At 39.2% G+C, this 12,079-nt stretch overlaps 1 long non-coding RNA gene across 1 annotated transcript in view; it reads right to left on the bottom strand.

The window, feature by feature from the left end:
* Positions 1-11,470, bottom strand: part of LOC124391404 — a 12,520-nt gene extending 1,050 nt beyond the window's left edge. The window contains exons 1-3 of the long non-coding RNA XR_006926969.1: positions 11,077-11,470; positions 2,181-2,391; positions 1-1,728 (exon numbers count right to left, since the gene is read on the bottom strand). The exon at positions 1-1,728 is cut by the window's left edge and continues 1,050 nt beyond it. This is a non-coding gene — a long non-coding RNA (uncharacterized LOC124391404). The remainder of the gene's footprint in view (positions 1,729-2,180; positions 2,392-11,076) is intronic.
* Between the last annotated feature and the right edge of the window lie 609 nt (positions 11,471-12,079).

Here is a 12,079-nt window from a genome sequence, read left to right as displayed (position 1 = left end):
GTAAATAAACCATAACGAACGAATCTAACACATGTACACAACAGTGACCATAGGTCCATTGCAAATGCAGACCCAATAATGAAAAAAATGTCTCCCACTTATCCATAGAGTATAGATTTAAGATATTTAGGATATTTTGCATTATGCTCTTCTTGGTTAGTAATATAAGCTCTACCGCAAAAATGGCAACGAGCAAACATGCTCATGGTTTATAGAATACGCCGAGTGTGATAGCCACTTGACTCAATTTTAGCTTATTATTTATGCGTCCTGCCTCATTTAAATCAATGGTAACAAACCACTAGTGTAATTAAATACTAAAGTAATTACTTCACGGCTATGAATAAGTAATTGTGGTATCTTTTTCATTGGAGCATCACAAAACCCATTTTGACTATTAGTAAAAGTTCTTTCGGCTTCTCCCGTTAGGGGTTGCCACAACGGACCATCTGCATGTTTTGACGCTGGATGCCCTTCCTAACGGGCTTGGGACCGACACTAAGGCTTGTGCAACCTTAATGGCTGGGGTTGGTTCCCTGACCGGGGATCGAACCCGGGCCGCAGCGGTGAGAGCGCCGCATCCTAACCACTAGACCACCAGGGAACCCATTTAGACAAACAGTACAGATTCAAAAACATCAAAGATCAAAACATCCAACCGTCCTCAGTCCAATCGTCCAATCACACACTTCTCTGTCCATTCTTAGTTTTCATTTATCCACTTTATATTTCATACACCGATTGGTTCTCATACAAACATCGTTTCTTTTTTTTTTGAGTACACCGTTCAATCAGAGGAATTTGCAGACCACAAGTTGATGACCCCTGGTCAACCATGAGTTCTCATTCTACAACAAGGGAGCAATTTCAACAATGTGCAGATGAGCTGAACTTGACTGAACTTGACTACTGTTTGGGGTATTTCCTAGTTCCAAAATCGTTCTTACTTAATATATATCCAGTACAGAAAACCCCCAAAGACAAATTATTTACAAGTAGCTTAATTGTAAAGATATTGGATCACCGATTGCAAGGTTGTGAGTTCAAATGTCAGTAAAACCAAGCTGCCACTGCCGGGCCCTTGAGGGAGGCTCTTAATGCTCAACTGTTCAGCTCTGGGAAGGAGTCTCTCTGGATGAGACTGTCTGCCAAATGGCATACATGTAATTAATACTTCAACATAAATCTTTCTGCACTCGGGAAGACAGAAGACGGCATGAATTATCATATTTTAGCCCACATGAATGATTGCCAAAGTGTATTTGAGCATCAACTGGCTTTAGCCTGGCTTTGGCACTTCTCTATACTACTGGTCTTCTTCAGTGCCTTTGATGCAAATATATCTTTAAAAACATTTCTATATGTGCTATAATTCCATCCATGGCCGCATATGCAGTGTGTCAAGCCGTGTATACGGACAGAATGCTATCTGGCGTGAGATGTCCCGATTGGATTGCTTAGAGGGGTCTTGAGGAGACGGCCTACTGTTTTGTGTGGCTATTTGCAGTTGTGCCCAAAGGAATCTCATGCCACTGTCAGTCAGATGTTGTGGGCTCTTCCAGCAGCGTTGGCACAACCACAGTAGTTGTCCATCTGACCACTTTTTGGAGAGGCTGAAGCCCCGGGGCTGAGTGACATTGTCACTGTTGCACGACCAGACGGTGATCTGGAGGCTGCTCAGCTGCTGCTTGATCCAGTGTGTGGACGAACACACACATACACAGAGTCCTAGAGGATTATAACAGTTTTGAGATTTTAGCTCGTTTAAAACTCATTATCAATGGGTGAATTTGTTCAAACACATGATGCAGCTGTGGAGTCCAGGAAACCACTGGATTGGAGCAATTCGACCAACAAACCAGAGCAGGCACACACACATACACACACACACACAAACTCTCACACTCTTTCTCTTTCTGACACACACATACTGTACACACAAGGCAGAGAACAGATGCTAAAACTGATTCTCAGCCATCAGCCGGTTGACATCAGCTGCTGGTGGCCCAGTGTGTGTCATCATCCACATCGAGATTGAGACTAAGAAATAAGGCTCAATGACCAATAAAAAAAGGAGAATATATAATAATAATAATAATAATAATAATAATAATAGTAATTTTTTCAAAGTCACTCTACGATAAAAGAAAAAAAAAAATAGAAGCCGAATCAAACCTCACCGCCGTCTTTTGTGCAGAGCCGAGCGAGTTTCAGTGGATGCAGCATATGGTCTAGCTGAAGGTCAGCTCGAGACTCCAAAGCGCTGCTGATGCAGATGTTGTCTGCCCCACAGCATCTTGGGTACGTTTCAGAACATGAGGGAGAGAACTGTGATAGAATGCACGTGACATGCGCTGATGCTGGGGAAATTGTGCAAAACTAATTAATGACCTGTTAGCAAAAAAAAAAAAAAAAAAACCTGTGTTAGATGTAACAAGATGGAGGCAACAGAGATTACAGAGAGGGGGAAGAACAAAGCAAGGATGTAGTCAATGTAATATTTAACTTAATGTAATTAGTAATTAGTTCATTTTATATATTTATTCATGAATTTATATATTAACATTGTCTCAATGCAGCTTTACACTTATAATGTGGTGAGAAAAAATGAATAAAATGGTTCTTTATAAGTGTAGGTGGAGAGTGGGACCAGGAAAAACTCCCTGAGATGGCATAAGGAAGAAACCTTGAGAGGAACCAGACTCAAGAGGGAGCCCATCCTTATTTGGGTGGCACCTAATGTCCGTTTGTTACAGCTGAATGATGTTGATGTATGCCGTATAGTACAGTGTAGTATTGTATTGTATTGTATTGTATTGTATTGTATTGTATAGTATTGTATAGTATTGTATTGTATAGTATTGTATTGTATTGTATTGTATTGTATTGTATTGTATTGTATTGTATATCATTCTGTACATAGTGTAAAGAACTGCATGGTATAGTATTAATTCCATCTTTGGTCAACAGTAATGGAGAGTGTGTTAGAGCAGTGAAGAAAAGAGTGCAGGCAGGGTGGAGTGGGTGGAGAAGAGTGATAGCAGAAGTGATTTGTCATAGAAGAGTATCTGTGAGAGTAAAAGGGAAAGTTTACAGGACTGTGGTGAGACCTGCGATGTTGTATGGTTTAGAGAAAGTGGCATTGAGTAAAAGGCAGGAGGTGGAGGTGGAGGTAGCAGAGCTGAAAATGTTGAGATGTTCATTGGGAGTGACGACAATGGACAGTATTAGAAATAAGTTTATTAGAGGGACAGCACATGTAGGATGTTTTGGAGACAAGGTGAGGGAAGCGAGATTGAGATGGAGGGACATGGGGTATATCGGCAGGAGAATGCTGAGGATGGAGCCACCAGGAAGGAGGAAAAGAGGAAGGCCAAGGAGGAGGTTCATGGATGTGGTGAGGGAAGACATGCAGGTAGTTGGGTTGAAAGATTTAGAAGACAGGGGGTATGGAGAAGCATGATCCGCTGTGGCGAACCCTGATAGGAGAAGCTGAAAGAAGAAGAAGTATAATATAGTATACACACCCTGCTTTATATAGTACAGAATAATGTATCATATAATGTAGTACAGAATGGATACGATTTTTATATTGTATAGTAGATGCCATGGTTTATATACTGTATTATAGTATAGTTTAGATACCTAACTGGTACAGTATATATTATATAATATATGGTATTGTATTATACTGTATTGAATAGATATACTGCTGTACATAGTGTAAAGTGTTGTATAGAATTAATACCATCTTTTATACAGTATAATATAGTATACATGCCCTGCTTTATATAGTACAGTATAATGTATCGTACAATGTAGTATATACTGGATAACCCTTCTATAAAGTATAGTATACGCACTTCTTTAAATAGTTTATAGTGTATTATAATATAGTTTATATATATATATATATATATATATATATATATATATATATATATATATATATATATATATATATATATATATATATATATATATATATATATATATATATATATATATATATATATATATATATATATATATAGTATAGTATAGTATAGTATAGTATGCTTTACATAGTGTAACATACATTATAATGCTTTATAGTGTACCATAGATATGTATATGGTATATCATAATACAACATAGACAGCATTTTTACATAGTAAACATACCCTGCTTTATATAGTATATATTATTTAGTAAATAGTACAGTATAGTATTGATATCCTGCTTTACATACTGTAAAGTGTGGTGTAGTACAATTTATTTATTGATTGATTTATTTGGAACCCCATTAGCTTCCACGAGTGGTCGCTAATCTTCCTGGGGTCCAATACTGTATAGATGCTATTTTTATGTTCTATATTATAGTATACATACAAAGCTTTTTGTAGTATAGTATAGTATAGTATAGTATAGTATAGTATAGTATAGTATAGTATGTTATATATAGTATAGTACTGTTAAAGGTCAGTACTGTTATGATGGAAGTCATCAGCTCACTGTTTTAAAAATCCACCCCACTCCGTCAGTGCCTGCTATGAAGCCATGATCTCGCAAAAACTCCTTCATGTGCCTCGTCTAAACCAAAGCCCCTTCATCCTGGTGCGAAAGAGCAAGCGTTTTTGACCTGACATGTGAGGTGATTGACAGGTGACAGGCTGGACCCTACACATATGTTATATACTGAGCCTGGGGCAGGCACCATGATCTCCTCCTTTATGTAGTTTATTGAAAGCTGCCAGAATGTGAGAAGAACTTCAGTAAATATTACACAAAGCAGAACCCAATTGGTCTTGAAGCATTTTTCAGAATTAAACCCTAACTTCAGGATAGAAATTTGCTCATAAACTGAAAAATGCAGGACGCTAATGAAACTCATATTGAACTTTTTTGTTCATAGACACCATTTTGACATAAAATTCTGTCAGTCATCTCCTTCCCAGTGGGTATACAATGGTGAGTTTGGAAAAGCCAGAGAATTCAGACAACCTTTGCGTGGACTTGACGGGAACATGTAAATAACCTGAGGTCAGGATTGAAAAACATGGACCCTGGTGTGGACACATGCCATGGGACCTTTTACCTCAGGTATTTACATTTTTTAAAATAAATTTCAATGATAAATGTGGATATCGTGGCAACATTTCCGTTGGAAATGGAAAGTAAGTCCTTCTGGCTGAGATACGCACACGAGATCGGGACGTATTTCCGACCAGGAAAGGTCTGTCATTTTTAAAATTATTTTTAGTATATATATATATATATATATATATATATATATATATATATATATATATTCACATGCACACACATATTTATATATTCCTTCTTGTATGTGCTAGATTCTATATATACACTATCGAGTCGTTTCCAATTTCAAATTCGTCCATCGCTCAGCCAAGTGCTCAAATTCTCACTTGCTCGAGGGCTGCGAATACTGCACATGACAAAAGGAGTGCTGACTAGCGAGTCCTTTTACTCCAGGAAGCCCTGCTGAAATCTGTCTGCCGAGGGACCTATGAGAGCGAAATGCGGCAGCTATGTCTCATTCACCAACTGCTCGGAAGCCCGAATGAGGAGACAAGAAGACAATCTCAAAAGTCAGAGGATGCCGAGAAGCAAGGCAAGACATGAAAGTTGGCCTATTTCATGGTCAGGCAGCGGGGACCGGGGAGGGTCTTGAATGGCAACGTGTCGGCTTTAATGTGACAGACAAGTCCCTAGGCGAAATGAGCAGAGCCAGACAAGCCCAGGTACTCGATGAGTGTGACACCTTCGCTGGAAACGATGTTTCTACACACCCCTGCCATGAGTCGCTCTATACGCTTGTAAATAAATAAAACAAATTTGCTCCACATGTGGGGAGTTAATGGCATGGAGCCCTCGAGCAAGCTGTGCTGAACCTGTCCGCCCTGCTCCAATTCGGATCATAAAGCTCTCTGCTGACATTTGAGGGACTTGATCACTGAGCAACACTCTGACACACACACACACACACACACACACACACATATATACACTCAGGTGCTATTTGTTTGGGCAGCCGTGCCCGTCCCTGCACTAACGCCTTGTGTGCACCGGTTGCCGGAATGGGTGCTGGCGCCTGAAGGGCTCTGTGCCACTTACATTCACATGGATGGGACTTACATGAACAGACAGGACTTCCAACTTAACCTTTCTGTCCAGGTCAAAAGACATTATTGCTATAGGGTGCAAGTCATCTACATCTAAAGCTAACAGTAAAAGAATTAGGCATGCTATTGCTTTTTATACCAGACGGACCTACAATTGTTTAATATATACAGTAGCTAAGAGTCAAGGGTCTTGCTGAAGGGGAAAAAACAGCACTGGGATTCGACCTTGCAACCTTCCACTTAAAAATCCAATGTCTTATCCACTGAGCTACCGCTACAACAATCATCGATATTTTGATTTTGATTTGTCTCAGCCCTCAGACGGTTTTCCGCCACAAGAAAGTCTTCACGACAACGTTTCTGCTTTCGAAGATTATCAGTGGCAATAGAAACCGTGGATTAAAAAAACATAAATCTTGATGCCGTTGGAAAATCGTTAGCTCTGGGATAGCAAAATAACTATAAGACCTTATTGTGTTTTATGACTCGTTTTCATTGCGCGTTACGGAATGGTATCGGCGAATCAAACCGTTTGTGTTTTAATACACAGCGCTGTGGAATTCCCCATTCCGCTCAGAAACGGTAAATTCTCTTTAAAAGCAGTAGTTATCCAGTTCGCTACGAGTCTCCAGTGTCAGCACTTTGTAACAGTCAGAGGTCAAGCCGTAACTTGACATTTTCCGACATCGGAAAGTTGTTTGAAGGAGGGCTTGGCGCTTTCCTAGTCACAAGCTGGAATTCATTTTGTCTGGTTCTTTTCAATAGAGAGAGAAATACATTTATGTTTGTAATAAAACATTGTGTATTAGGGATGGTAAGCTTCACAGATCCGCATCGGTGCGTCAGGATAAAATATGTATCGCAATGCATCATTTTGAACATATTTGCATCGATACAAATTTGTATGTAATTATAAGTAAATGCGCAATACTTTTATTATATGGATTGTGACCAATATTTTCTACGTAGATCGATTTCTCCTTGCAAAACTGCTTCTCGAGGGCGTTCTCTCAGCACCACTGCTGCCACGTGAACACGACGTATCGCAACACTACGAGGGCCGAGGCACAGAAACAGGAAACGTCTGGATTAGAACGTCTGGTTTTATTTTAACTTTTTCTTTTTTTTTGCACTTTGTGAAAGGGGCCATGCGTTAGAGGTCAGAAGGCACTTAGGTAAATTTATGATTTGTTGTCTGTCTGAACCGAAGTACTTCAAGCAAACTATCTGTACCATATTGAATTGCATTGCAACGTATTTTCCATCGCATCGTACTGCATTAAATCGCATTGTGTTGAATCGGATCATAATAGGAGTGAATCGTATCATGTCGCATCAGTAGCTGCACATGAATCTTTAACGTATCGTATCGTTGGCTATGCATCAGGGTTCCGAATCGTATCGGACTCAGCAGTGTTGTGCTCGTTACTAAAAAATAGTAACTAGTTACAGTTACTAGTTACTTCATTCAAAAAGTAACTCAGTTACTTTGTTGATTAGTTACACCAAAAAGTAATGCGTTACTGTTAAAAGTAACTTTTTAGTTACTTTTTTAAAGAACGTTCTTTAATGTTCCCATTAATGCCCTTTTATGTGTTATGGTCTACAAACACAAAACTGACTTAAACACAAAGTAATTTTTTAACACTGTTTTATTTAAGTCAGACCAGCACAAACTGAATATATCACAAGGATTTCTGAAATAAATAACAAAACAAGCTGAATAATATATTCAGTATCAAAAAATAAAGTGGCTTCTGCATCATAAAAGCTGTTGTGTTGAGCTCTTAAAAATGTTCCTTTCACAGCTGAAGTATGAAAACTATCAACAATGTAGAACAGAACACCGGGTTAGCTTCCAGCTTTGTCGAGGCATGGAGTTTCTGGAGGAGCTTCGACAGATTGGAGTTGCTGTTTATCGCAGTAGATACGACCTTCGAACCAGAAAGACACAGCTTACATTTAACTAAAAAGTTTTTGTCTTTATGCTCAACTAAAGTGAAATAATGAGCATATTTCCACTTTGAGAAACTCGTCCTGCTCTCGCCTCGACTCGCCATTACTGCCACACAGACCTGAATAAACAGAGACACGCCCACAGTGCGTCTTCTTCGTGTTTACAGTGGTTCATCTACCAATTCTACAATGGGTTGCTGCTGTAAACAGGTTAGACTGTAGGCTACACTTCAGCCAAAATTAATTCATTTAAAAAGTAACGGACAACGCACCATACGGTAACGGAGTTACTTTATTTAAAATGTAACACGTTACAGTATTAGTTACTGTCAAAACTGAGTTACAGTGACGCGTTACTGCCCAACTTTGGGCCTCAGTTATGGAGATGCAAATTCCTACTGTGTTTATATTAATGGATTCTTCCCTATATGTTTCTGTTTCCATAGCATACTATAGAACAGTATGAAATAGTAGTTAGTATTGTAGTATAGTATGGTATTTTATAATATAGCAATATATTGGCCTGATTTTCTAAAAAATCTAAGAATAAGAGTAAAATAATGAAACAATCACTGATTTTTTATTACAATTTTGTCCCAGGATTCAGCACTTTGTAATATTCAGGCAGTTTTCCACTATATGACAATATAAACAGTGGAATAATTGCTTTTGGGAAATTGCTGTTCCTGTCATTATATATGCACGTGTGTGTGTATATATATATATATATATATATATATATATATATATATATATATATATATATATATATATATATATATATATATATCTGAGGAGACAAATTAATTATATTAAATACACACAACGCCACTCTGTTATGACACTTTGAAACCTCTGCTGCGTTATACAGCCACGTAGCAATTTTGTATTTGGATAAATATGGAAATATAAACAGTTCCTTAGATGCTCGGACCCCACTGTGTAAGTTGAAAGTGCGTCCTCTCGAGATGAGAATGACAGTGACTGAACTTGGTAGCAGCCCAAGTGCTAAGCCTCAGGGAGCTACGGAAAAGTGCACGAATGCCAGGAGTCTGGGCTGAGTACACAGATGGAAATTAATATGTTGATGTAGGTGGCATGTTTGTTAACAGTAGGACTCCGTCAGCTCGTGTAAGAGTCGGCCTTGCAGCCTGAGAAAGGGCTGATTAATGTCACGCGGTTGCCGGCGCGCAGATAACGTTACATCTGTTTAATACCGAGCGTCTATTAGAATCCGATACTCCTTTGTGATTTCGCCATCTGGCTTTCACTTAAGCGTTAGCAATAAAGTGACTCGTAGCCAGAGGCATTTCTATTGTGTTACTTATGAAGAGAATTACTCTAGGTAAAAAAAAAATAAATAAAAAAATGGACGACCTGTGGGTAAGATCAAATAGTGGTTTGCTCTGGGGGAAGTTTTGAAATGACGAACAAACAAATTGGAAAATCCCTTTGGGTAGAGCAAAGATGTAAAGTAGATCATGATACACTTAATAGACAAAAAATACATGGAGAGACACTTTCTCTTTGTTTGGGCCTTTCCGTCCACACTGAGACAGTCAACGAAAACGTAGCTTTTTGAAAACGCGGAAATTTGAAAAAAGAGGCATATTTTCAGGCATGTAAAGTAAATTAACGGCAGGCGGAAATTACGCAGGTCTTAAGTTTTGCTCATGTGCAGTATAGAGACGAAGTCGTTTCCAAACGTTTAAGTGTGGACTACGCCATTATTGTAGAGGGGAGTGGTAGCTCAGTGGTTAAGGTGCTGGGTTACAGATTGGAAGGTCAGGGGTTCAAGCGCCGGAATCGCTAAGCTGCCACTCTTGGGCCCTCGAGCAAGGCCCTTAACTATCTGTGCTTCAGGGGTGCCATATCATGGCTGACCCTGCACCCTGACCCCAGCTTCTGAGCAAGTTGGGATATGCGAAGAACGAATTTCACCATGCTAAATTAGTGTACTGCAATTTAGGAAACCTCCTAACTATTAAGTATCTTATAGACAGTCTTCGGAAGTAGAATAAGAATGATCCTGAAGTGCTCAATCACTTTTGGCCACTTTTGTCAATCGTGAAAACATCTGCCTCTATCAAATGTAAGGGAAATTATCGGGAAAGGGAAGGGTCGAGGAGCAACAAAGGCTCAGCCACCGTGCAACACACAACAAGCCCACAAAGCCGAGTAGCATGTAATGTGGAAAAATCACCTATCTTCTCTTGCATCACTCACGACAGACTTTCAGGCTGCCTCTGGAGGCAACATGAGCACAAGAACTATGCATCAAGATCTCATGAAATGGGTTTGAATGAACAGGAGGCCTATGCGCAATGCAAAGTTCCTGCTGCTGTGGCGTAAAGCCCAGCCACTATTGGACCCAGGCGTGTTGTCTGGAGTGATGAATGAATGAACACTTCACTAACTGGAAGTCTGACGAATCTGGAAATGGCAGACTCAGGAAGAGTACCACCCACAGGAACATACTGCTGACAATACTGTTTGATAGGAGGGATAATAGTCTGGGGTAAGCATTTGGAGAAGGTCCTTTAATGTTCTAGCTTGATTGTACTGTCTTCACAAGTTCCATGAAGACATGGTCTTGAAAGTTGGTTGTTGAGAAACTCCAGAGTCCAGGTGATGTTAATCTTAGCGCAACTATCTATTAATAGAACGAGGCTAATTATTTAAATTCTGATTGATATCTGTTAAAACAATCATAAACTTCTTTTAAACTACTACTTTATCGCGCAAATGAGACCACAGGAGTTTGAGTCAGGAGTTTCTGCCATCATTTATTCCTCTCAAAATGTTCTGCATGCTGTTGAACTGATGCTAAACTGTTCGTGCTAAGTAGATTTATAACTTTCATTGTTTTAAACTGATGGCTTTAATCTTCCTTTTTTCCCCCTTCAAACAGGAGACATACTTAAACGCTTGGAAGAAATGAACACACTAAAATTGCTGTTTGAAACCATTTGAAACAGAAATAAATACACACCGAGACTTTACTCCGTCGACCGCTAGCGAGAGTGGGGCATCTCGCAGGGCGAGAGATACGATCATCCTCTGCCTGTGCCTGTTGCGTGAATTTAAAAAAAATATTTTTACAATTTTGTCGTCATCATGAGAACGAAAAAAATTGTAAGTCGAACCATCGTAACTCGGGGACCATCTGTAGTTGAAAAAAGCTACTTAAGTCAAGTAACAAATTTCATTTAATTCATTACTGTCCACCACTAAACAGTGGTTGTATTCCAGACCCCCTCAACTGATCAGTCCCTGACTATAGAATTGTTTTTTAATTTTATATTTAATGAACACATACCAGGTTCCCTGGTGGTCTAGTGGTTAGGATGCGGCCCGGGTTCGATCCCCGGTCAGGGAACCAACCCCAGCCATTAGGGTTGTACAAGCCTTAGTGCCGGTCCCAAGCCCGAAAAAATGGGAAGGGTTGCGATAGGAAGGGCATCCAGCTTAAAAACATGCCAAATCGAACATGCGGATGTTCCGCTGTGGCGACCCCTAATGGGAGAAGCCGAAAGAAAGTTTAGTATTGACAGCAAGAACCATACAGCTAAAGCAGATTTGTTTAGAATATGTGTTTCTTTTGAATTGTGTAAATAATCCTATTGTTTGATTATTGCCTAATCTGCTAATTATGGTTATATATTAAATTTTCTCACATATATAATATATGGTTATGATAATAAAGAAAATATCTACAGGTAAATAAAGAAAATATCTATCCATTGGAAAGCCATTCTAGGGGTGGACCAAGTTCCAAATATTCAATTGCATAGTTTTGGAATGGAGTGTCCATAATCTCATATGAGTTGAATAAATTGAACTGTTGGGAATCTACATACTTTTGTCTGAATGCCCACAATGTAAAAAAAATAATATTAGATGTATTTCCCCATTGTTTGCTCACATTTCTAGCTCCTTCCATGTCCCTGGTGTGTATTGACTGACAAATGTAGAACATATGACAGTTTGTCTGT

The sequence above is a fragment of the Silurus meridionalis genome, chromosome 9 (genome assembly GCF_014805685.1).
Source record: "Silurus meridionalis isolate SWU-2019-XX chromosome 9, ASM1480568v1, whole genome shotgun sequence".
Taxonomy (NCBI): Eukaryota; Metazoa; Chordata; class Actinopteri; order Siluriformes; family Siluridae; genus Silurus; species Silurus meridionalis.
The sequence above is the reverse complement of the archived record's forward strand: the minus strand, read 5'-3'. Positions and strand labels throughout refer to the sequence as shown.